The following is a 9,172-nucleotide window of genomic DNA, read 5'->3' as shown; positions in this document are numbered from 1 at the left end:
TCTTCCACTCCTTTGAAGGAGGATCTTGGATGCTCAGGGTACCTCTTCACCTTTCTAGGGTTTTATCCTTCATTCTTTCATTATTATTCATCTAGTTTCACCATGAATATGGTGAACTAAACCTTGTATTGTTGTTGGGGAATCAATGTAGTCTTGTGAAAACTCTTATATATGGAATTTGTGTTTACATCTTATATTTAAGACCTATGCTTTCTTTCATCATTAGTTAGGGTTTTTCCTCTTTGCTCAATGCTTGCTTTGTTTAACTCATTCAATGCATGATTATTGATTTTGTCGATACGAGAACGTACGGAGAAGTCTAGATCCGGGGAATTTCTCCCAATAGTATATTGGTTGTCGTTAAGCTCCTACACTCAAAGAACTAATTATTAGGAATGCTAGGAATTGTATGAACTCGTAATTAGGGATAGGCCTTCTTGCAAGGTAATTTAGAGAGTGGTATTAACAATGATGAAAAGAATGTTGAATTCCTAAAATATATGAGAGTGGATAAGATGAAATTGATAAACCCCAACAACATACTCATCCATATATTCCATTGAAGTGTTTGTATTTTGTTTTAGCCATTGATCAAAACTCATGCATACATGTCTATTTTCTGTTTTTCATATTAAACTCCACTTATTTCGTTCGTAAGTCTTAGCTAATCAACGAATCACATAACTAAACTAGGTCGTGAGTCCTTTGGGAGAACGATACTTGGTCTTACCGAGTTTATTACTTGAAACGATTCGGTCACACTTTCCGATTGTTAAACAAGTTTGTGGCGCCGTATTTCGGTGTTCATAAATTTGTCATCATGGAGCAGATGAAAAGGGAGATCTCGGCCATGAACATGGCCAAGCACCCCAGCATCGTTCAGCTTCACGAGGTCATGGCTAGCAAGTCCAAGATCTACATCGCCATGGAGGTCGTGCGCGGCGGCGAGCTCTTTAACAAGATCGCCCGCGGTCGTCTTAGGGAGGACACAACGTGCCTCTACTTTCAGCAGCTCGTCTCCGCCATCGACTTCTGCCACAGCCGTGGCGTCAACCACTGATGACAAATTTATGAACACCGAAAAACGGAGCCACAAACTTGTTTAACAATCGGCAAGTGTGACCAATCGTATCAAGAAACAAGGTAAGACCAAGTATCGTTTTCCCAAAGGACTCACGACCTAGTTTAGCTATATGATTTGTTGATTATTTGAGACTTGTGAAAAATTAATTGTAGGTTTAAGTGCAAAAGACAATAATTAAATATGTATGCATGAATTTGATCAATGGAAAAACATAATACAAATACTTTAATGAATTATATGGATGAGTATGTTGTTGGGGTTGTCAATTTCATCTTGTCCACTCTCATATACTTTTAGGAATTCATCATTCTTTTCATCAATGCTAATGCCACTCTCTAAATCACCTTGCAAGAAGGCATATCCTTAATTACGAGTTCATACAATTCCTAGCATTCCTAGTAATTAATTCTTAAGTGCAGAAGCTTAACGGCAACCAATATGTTATTGGGAGAAAATCCCCGGATCTAGATTTCCCCGTACGTTCCCATATCGACAAAATCAATAATCATGGCAATGAATGAGTTAAACAAAGCAAGCTTTAAGCAGAGAGGAAACACCCTAACTAATGATGAAAGAAAGCATAAATCTTAAAGTAAGATGTTAAAACACAAATTCCATATATGAGAGTTTCACAAGACTACATTGATTCCCCAACAACAATACAAGGTTTAGTTCACCATATTCATGGTGAACTTAGATGAGCAATAATGAAAGAATGAAAGATAAAACCCTAGAAAGAGGAGGAGGTAGCCTGAGCATCCAAGATCTTCCTTCAAGGGGTGGAAAAGTGAGTGTCTGCTTCGTCTCAGCCAAAGATACAAACCCTAGGACATCCTAAAGCTTATATACTATTCTAAAAATACAAGAAATTAGGTCCAAGCCCATAAAAGTGCCGCTCAGCAGTAAACTACCGCTCAGCGGTAAGTGCGTGAGTTGATTCTTTCCTCCCAGCGGCATTTTCACCCCTCAACGGATCCAACGTGAGTGCCTGAGCGTCGCTCAGCGGTAAACTGCCACTGAGCGGTAATTGTGACTTCTCTTTTTGCACTTTTTGATGTCATTTCTGATTCCATTTCTATCCTCCTTCACTTCTTTCACCAAATTCACCTTAAAACCTGCATAAAACACTGAAATCAAGCATAAACCTATCCAACTCTCTTATTTTTGAAAATATGACCAAAAGCATGATTTCAAGCTAGTTTCTAAGTGTTTAAGGTTGCTTTTAGTATCACTTTTAAGCATGAAAATAATAGTTTTTCAACTATTATCAACCACCGCGACCTCAAGCCAGAGAACCTCCTCCTCGACGAGGAGGGCGACCTCAAACTCACCGACTTTGGCCTCAGCACCTTCTCCGAGCACCTCCGCCAGGATGGTCTGCTTCACACCATTTGCGGCGAAGAGAGAAGAGTTGGATTTGGAAGAGAAGATTAAGCAGTTGGAAGAATCTAAGTCCACCACGATGAATGCTTTCCATTTAATTTCGCTTTCGGTGGGGTTCGATTTGTCGCCCTTGTTCGAGGAGAAAAAGAAGGAGCAGAAGGAGATTTGGTTTGCGACCACACGCACCGCGAGTAGCGTGATCTCACGGTTGGAGGAGGTGGCGAAGGCGGTGAAGTTTGACGTTAAGAAAAGCGAGAGCAAAGAGGTTGTAGGGTCAACAGCGGGGTCGGAAAGGGAAGCTTGCAATTGCTGCGGATTTATACACCATGACGCCATCGCTTTCACTACAAAAAAGAAGGGCATTACCGAAGGCCAGAAGCCCTCGGAAACAGCCCAAAACCGTCGGTAAAAGGTAATTACCGAAGGCTTATCGACGGCCAAAGAGCCCTCGGTAAATCTCTTGTCGCTAACATTTACCGAGGGCTTTCGCCCTTCGGTAATTACCGAGGGCCAAAAGCCTTCGGTAATTACCGAGGGCCAAAAGCCTTCGGTAATTACCGAGGGCCAAAAGCCTTCGGTAATTACCGAGGGCTTTTGCCCTTCGGTAATTTCCGAAGGGTGAAAAAAAAAACAGGGCATTGGGCTGCTGCAGAATGTGAGACTCTCTGTAAAGTCGCGCCCGACGCCCCCTTTGTCGCGCCTGGGCTTGAGACTCTCTATATCACTTCTTCCTCACTTCTCATTACAACCATCTCCTAAATATAGCTAACTTATGAGCATATTCTATGCTTCTATCACCCAAGTACAAAACCCAATGAGAAAATAAATACTTCTCCATACATAAATTCACCTAATAAAATCTCTTTCATAACTATAAAATATCAAACGTATATATCTAATATAATACGTTTATAACCTACATAATATAATATCTTTAACAATAAATAATAAAATATCATTCTTAAATCTCTTTAATATAATACGTATATAAAACCTACCTAATATAATATAACGTACTTGATATAATATCATTCATAAATAATAAAATATCATATAAAAAAACTAATCATTCACGTATATTTATCAGTAGCATCCAAATAACCCAACTGATAACCAATTACTATTACACTATAAACCTGTTATATGCATTAGCTTTCAAAGATTTATATAAAAACAATATCACGTTAAAGCCTCTAAAAACAACTTTTACTGCAAGAGTATATAGCATCCTTACAAAAGACCTAGGATGAATCACGTAAAACATGCCAAACAATGCAGAGAAAATGTGTGCACTGGTATATAAAAAAAAACACAGGTAACAGTACAACCCAGAAGAAATGACTAAAATTTCTAATGTTCTTCCATTTTATCCTTTTCCACGCCCTAACTTTCTTCCATTTTATTAACTGGGGGACTAATAGATTGAGACACATACTCATTATTTTCCTGGTTGAGTGGATGTCCCGGTGCATCATCCTCCTTATCAAGGTCAAAAACTATAGTTTCTTTCTGTATCTGTGAATTAAGGAATATAAAATACAAACTCAATGATAATATAAAAATATATAAGAGCAAGCAACTTATCAATTCCAGGTGGCCAGGTGATCAAAAGGAAAACTAAAGTTGAACACAACCATCCAACCAACCAACTATTAAAGCATCTGGGCTAGTTTGGTATAGCCTTAGAAATGATATGCAAAATACAGGGACGAGGTTTATATAATTGCTTGAAAAAACACATAAGATTTTTCACCCACAATTTTAAGGGTATACCTGACTCAATAAGGATATTTGAGCTATTATGATCATTTACAACAGTATCAACTTCTTCCACTTTCTCTTCGTGATCAGAAATGTCAGGGCTGTTTTCACCAGAATCATCATTGGACGAAATCTCAGCAAATCTGGTCCAACAAAAGAACTAAATGAATAGGATATTCAGTCAAGATTTGCTACAAGTTTTACTCATGTCAGATATTAGAATGGTCAAACAAAAACAAATAAGCATAATGTTTATCGTAATGTAATTTGAATAGGATATTCTTGTTGATGATCAAAATCCCAAAACCATAGGCCTTTCCTGATGTAATTTGAATAAGAACAGATAAGCATAATGTTTATCAAAATTTTTATCATAGATAACATAAAAATAATAAATGGATGTAAGGAATACTACTGATGGGAGATGTCGATTGTCGGCTCTTAAATAAATCTTAGTACCTCAAAGAATTAGTTGTTGACTCTTCGCTAAATGATACCCTACATTCAACCAAAAATAATAATAATAATAACAAAACAACAATAATAATACTAAAAGATTGTTTGCATCCGCCCAATGCTTCTCTTTGCACTGCAGAATCCTCTTTTCTCTGTCATGTAAACACAAACCAATCTTCTCAACATACTTCCTAACTTGCAATTCATAATCAAGGAAAGACCAACATCAACTTGCGAATAGCAAATTGAACTTGTATTAGCACATGGAAAACCACACAAAACTAATTTCTTGTGAGCTCAAAAACAGTAAAATCAGCATAAAGTTTATATAAAAGTTGAATAGTCTTGTGTCTGAGTAACAATTACACTAAAATATAAGTTAGAACTTGACATGTTTGAAAATTCTGAAAACACATTCTCAAAGTATAAAAGGCATGACAACACTTTGTTGGAAAATGAAAACTTTGAAGGCAAATCCAAATGCAGTACATATTAAACCAGAAAATTGGTGAAGTTCTATGTTCTGACCTTCTTCTGGTTATGCAGAGTTTGACAAATTTATAGGAAAAAAAGTAAAGAAAGTAGCAAAAGGATAGTTAATTTTGAGAATGAATGAGAGAAAAGTTTATGAAATTTTGAGGGAGAAAAGTTTATGAAACTTTGAACATAAGTGCTCCACAATAAACCAGGCATCTCAATATTGCGGACAACCTCTCCCAGCTTCTTCATGTCGGTCTCATCATCCCAAGGCTTGACATCGAGTAGGACAGAAGACTTGCCACCTATACAACGTCATTCAGTTACAGTTTCCAACAATTTCAGCAATGAAGTAAAATCTAGAGATAAGAAAAAGCCCCTGTATGTGACAAGTTCTCATAAATTTCAACCATTGTTCTACTATATAGCAACATGCCTAGTTTCTAAGTTTCCCAAATAGCAAGACAATTTTACTTGAATTAAAAAAAGTCCAGAACAACTTCCATCAATATTTTAGTTATGGGAAATGTTTCATGGACAAGAAATTACTGTCACCATGCTCTTAAGAAAGCTTACTCTCTTTTATCTTGGCAGGCTTTTTAAACCAGTGGTGGTGAGCGCAACTTTGGATTGTGCGAGAAGATAAACCCTAAATCAGAACAAGCAAGGAATCATTGGATTTGATGGTCTCCCAATCTCTAAGAGAAGCGCGCGAGGGAGGGTGGGGTTCTAAGGGAAAGCCAAGGCAGGAAAGGCATGCGGTTGAGGTAGGTAAAATTATACAAGTAAATAACACACTTTTAAAGAGACCAAACAAATATGAAAGTAGTAAACAGCAGCAGATGGAAGAAGGAGGAAAGAAAAATTAAAATTTCGAGAATAAGATATAGGAGACAAACAAATCGGAAAGATTTCTCGCCAGGATTCTAAGCCGCATGAACGAATCTATAGTTTAATTTCCCAGGGAGAACACGCCAGAACACCACGATGCCTCGACGACGAACACAATGCTCAGCCCAAGCAAGAGAAGAACAACACGAAGATGGTGCATAAATAGAAAGACAAAGAGAAAGAGTCAGAAAATAAAAGAAGAGAAGTGATGATTACGAAAGCAACTCCAATGGTACTTATGTAGCTGTCCACATACGAGTTATCCTGCAAGGAAAGGAAGTGAAAAGATGAGAGAAAGCGAAAGAGAAGGGGAAATACGGTGAAGTGATGAGAGACCGACAGCGAATTAGAGAAGCAAGCATGAATTGCTGACGGAAGAGTCGCCGATAAGCAGAAGCTTGAATAGGTAACCGCTGAAATCAAATCAAACCAAACCAAACCCCAGATCACTAACACTTTCTTCCCCCAACCTCTTCACGTCACGACATCACCCCTGACGCAGCGACAACACCTCCTCACGCCGCCAAAGGACCGTCGTGAACAAACCCTAAGAGAAGCACCGTCCACAATGGAAGCCGTCACGTCAATGCCTCCGTCCTTCAACCCCACACACTTTTGGAGAATGGAGAGGAGCTCGAGAACGTCCAATGGCGATGGCGGAACCGTAATACACAAGTGGGGTTCAATGGTGCTTTCAAACTCTGAACGAGAGAAGGAGACAGAGATTACATGGGGGAGAGGGGAGTGAACTCAAATGGAGGGCAGGTTGCTTTCGCGAATACGAATTTTGGGAAAATGGAAGAGGGAAATCCCAATTCCTGATTTCAATATGTCCATGCCTATACCGATGTCTAAACACCTTCGGTAAATTAGTTGCCCATTATCGACGGGCATAGGCCGTCCATAATAACCATTTTCATTGACCTTCGGTAAAGCCTTCGGTAATTCATCTTTACCGACGGCTCAAGTGACCTTCGGTATTAGTCCTTCGGTAAATAAGACATTTCTTGTAGTGTTTTGGTGGTGGAGGTGAAGAAGGACAACGGTAATACCTTGGAGTACAACCAGTTCTGCAGCAACCAACTTCGTCCTGCGCTTAAAGACATCCTTTGAAGGACTTCCCCTTCTGAGAATCCTACACCTGTTTGAACCGACACTTCACTTCCACGTAATGACATAAACTAGACACGCAATTATGTTTTGTCCACGTTGTCAGCTACACTGTTAAAAAATTAATGTCGTGATAAAAAAGGATTTAATTGCAAACTTTTTTCACAAGTTAGGACCACATTGAACTTTTTAAAAAACGTAGGACAGACTTGAACATTGCCCCCTAAAGAAGGACGAAAAAAGGTATTAAGCCTTATTTTTATTGCACTTTCATTCAAAACCCTAAAAATTGTTCTTCTTAAGTCTTAATTAGTTGAGTAATCACATAATTGTTTAGTGTCGTGAGTCATTTGGGATACGATACTTAGTCTTACCATTTTATATTACTTGATACGATTGGGTACACTTGCCACAGTCTGAACAATAGTTCCATGTATGCATGATTACATCTTTGCTTGATTGATCATTCATGACTTTAGCATCTGTTGAATATTTTGTGAGTATGTGAGCACCACAATGAGGTTAAGTGAATCAAGATATTTAATCATCTTGACTGATAATCTTTATAATAAGCTGATATGAGCAATTACTTATTTTGAAAGAAAAGGTGTTGAAACCATTGTATTGATTGTTTGAAAGCCAAGTTACATTTTGTTACTCGAGGACAAGCAAAGTTATAAGTTTGTGGTTGTGATAACAGTTGAATTTACCGTTATTAGATAAGTAGCTTGTAATCATAGTTTTGATGAATAAGAGAGTTGAAGGTGAATTTAATGGCTTTGTGCTAGATTTCAGTGTTTTCAATAGGAATTGAGATGATTTGGAAGAAGAGTTGAAGTAGTAAGGAGTTGGAACTCAGGAAGAATTGGAAAAGCATCAAGAAAGGAGGATCACAACAGCGCTAAGCACCACTTTAGGGGCCCTCAGTGCCAAAGTAAGTTGTCTCACGCTTCGCTGCCCTTTTCTGGAGCCCTCAGCGCAGGATACCCTTGGCTCGCGCCGGAGCGCCCTTTTCAAGGGCGCTGAGCGCAACTTCCTCGAGTCGCACACTGCTGGGCGCCATAAGTGGGGCGTTGAGCGCCAATCTTGTGGGCTAGTGATAACAGTTGAAAAACTGTTATTTTCATGCTTAAAAGTGATACTAAAAGCAACCTTTAGACTTAGAAACTAGCTTGAAATCATGCATTTTGTTTATATTTTCAGAAATAAGAGAGCTGGACAGGTTTATGCTTGATTTGAGTGTTTTTGTGCAGGTTTTGAGGTGAATTTGGTGAAAGAAGTGAAGAATGAGAGAGAGGACATTAGAAAAGACAAGAAAGAGTGCAAAAAGAGAAGTCGAAGGCACCGCTCAGCGGCAAATTACCGCTGAGCGGCACTCAAGAGGTGGCGTTGGAACCGCTGAGGGGCAAATGGCCGCTGAGGGGAAGAAAGAAGACGCGTAACCACCGCTGAGCGGTAAATGGCGCTGAGCGGCACTTTTTGGGCTTGGACTTTTATAATCTTTTGTAACTCTAGATTAGTATTTAAGGGCTTGCACGTCCTTTAGTTAGTATCTTTGGCAGAAACGAGGCAAACACTCTCTCTTTCACCCCTTTGAAGGAGGATCTTGGATGCTCAGGCTACCTCTTCACCTTTATTGGGTTTATTCTTTCATACTTTCATTGTTATTCATCTAGGTTCACCATGAATATGGTGAACTAAACCTTGTATGTTTGTTGGGGAATTAATGTAATCTCTTGAAGCTCTCATATATGGAATCTGTTGAGTACATCTTTGCATTAAGACATATGCTTTCTTTTCATCATTAGTTAGGGTTTTTCCTCTTTGCTCAATGCTTGCATTGTTTAACTCATTCTAATGCATGATTATTGGTTTTGTTGATACGGACACGTACGGGGAAATCTAGATCCGGGGAATTTCTCCCAATATTTTACTGACAACATTATATTGGTTGCCTTAAGCTCCTGCACTCATGAACTAATCATTAGGAATGCTAGGAATTGTATGAAC

At 38.8% G+C, this 9,172-nt stretch overlaps 1 long non-coding RNA gene and 1 pseudogene across 2 annotated transcripts; one reads left to right on the top strand and one right to left on the bottom strand.

Annotated features, from left to right (window-relative positions):
* Nucleotides 1-850: 850 nt before the first annotated feature.
* LOC148194226 (CBL-interacting serine/threonine-protein kinase 6-like) lies at nucleotides 851-7,204 on the top strand (annotated as a pseudogene).
* LOC148194227 (uncharacterized) lies at nucleotides 3,789-5,751 on the bottom strand. Of its 2 annotated transcripts, XR_015781688.1 has the most exons (4): nucleotides 5,738-5,751; nucleotides 4,688-5,466; nucleotides 4,241-4,371; nucleotides 3,789-3,982 (listed from the first exon to the last, which is right to left on the bottom strand). It is a non-coding gene; the product is annotated as an uncharacterized LOC148194227 (long non-coding RNA). The 2 variants fall into 2 exon arrangements; XR_015781687.1 differs by lacking the exon at nucleotides 5,738-5,751 and having other exon boundaries at nucleotides 3,867-3,982; nucleotides 4,688-5,644.
* Nucleotides 7,205-9,172: the final 1,968 nt, after the last annotated feature.

The sequence above is a fragment of the Vigna umbellata genome, chromosome 8, assembly GCF_029865625.1.
Source record: "Vigna umbellata cultivar VRB3 chromosome 8, Vumbellata_1.0, whole genome shotgun sequence".
In the NCBI taxonomy this organism is placed as follows: Eukaryota; Viridiplantae; Streptophyta; class Magnoliopsida; order Fabales; family Fabaceae; genus Vigna; species Vigna umbellata.
Note: the sequence above shows the minus strand (reverse complement) of the source record. Positions and strands in the feature narration are given on the sequence as shown.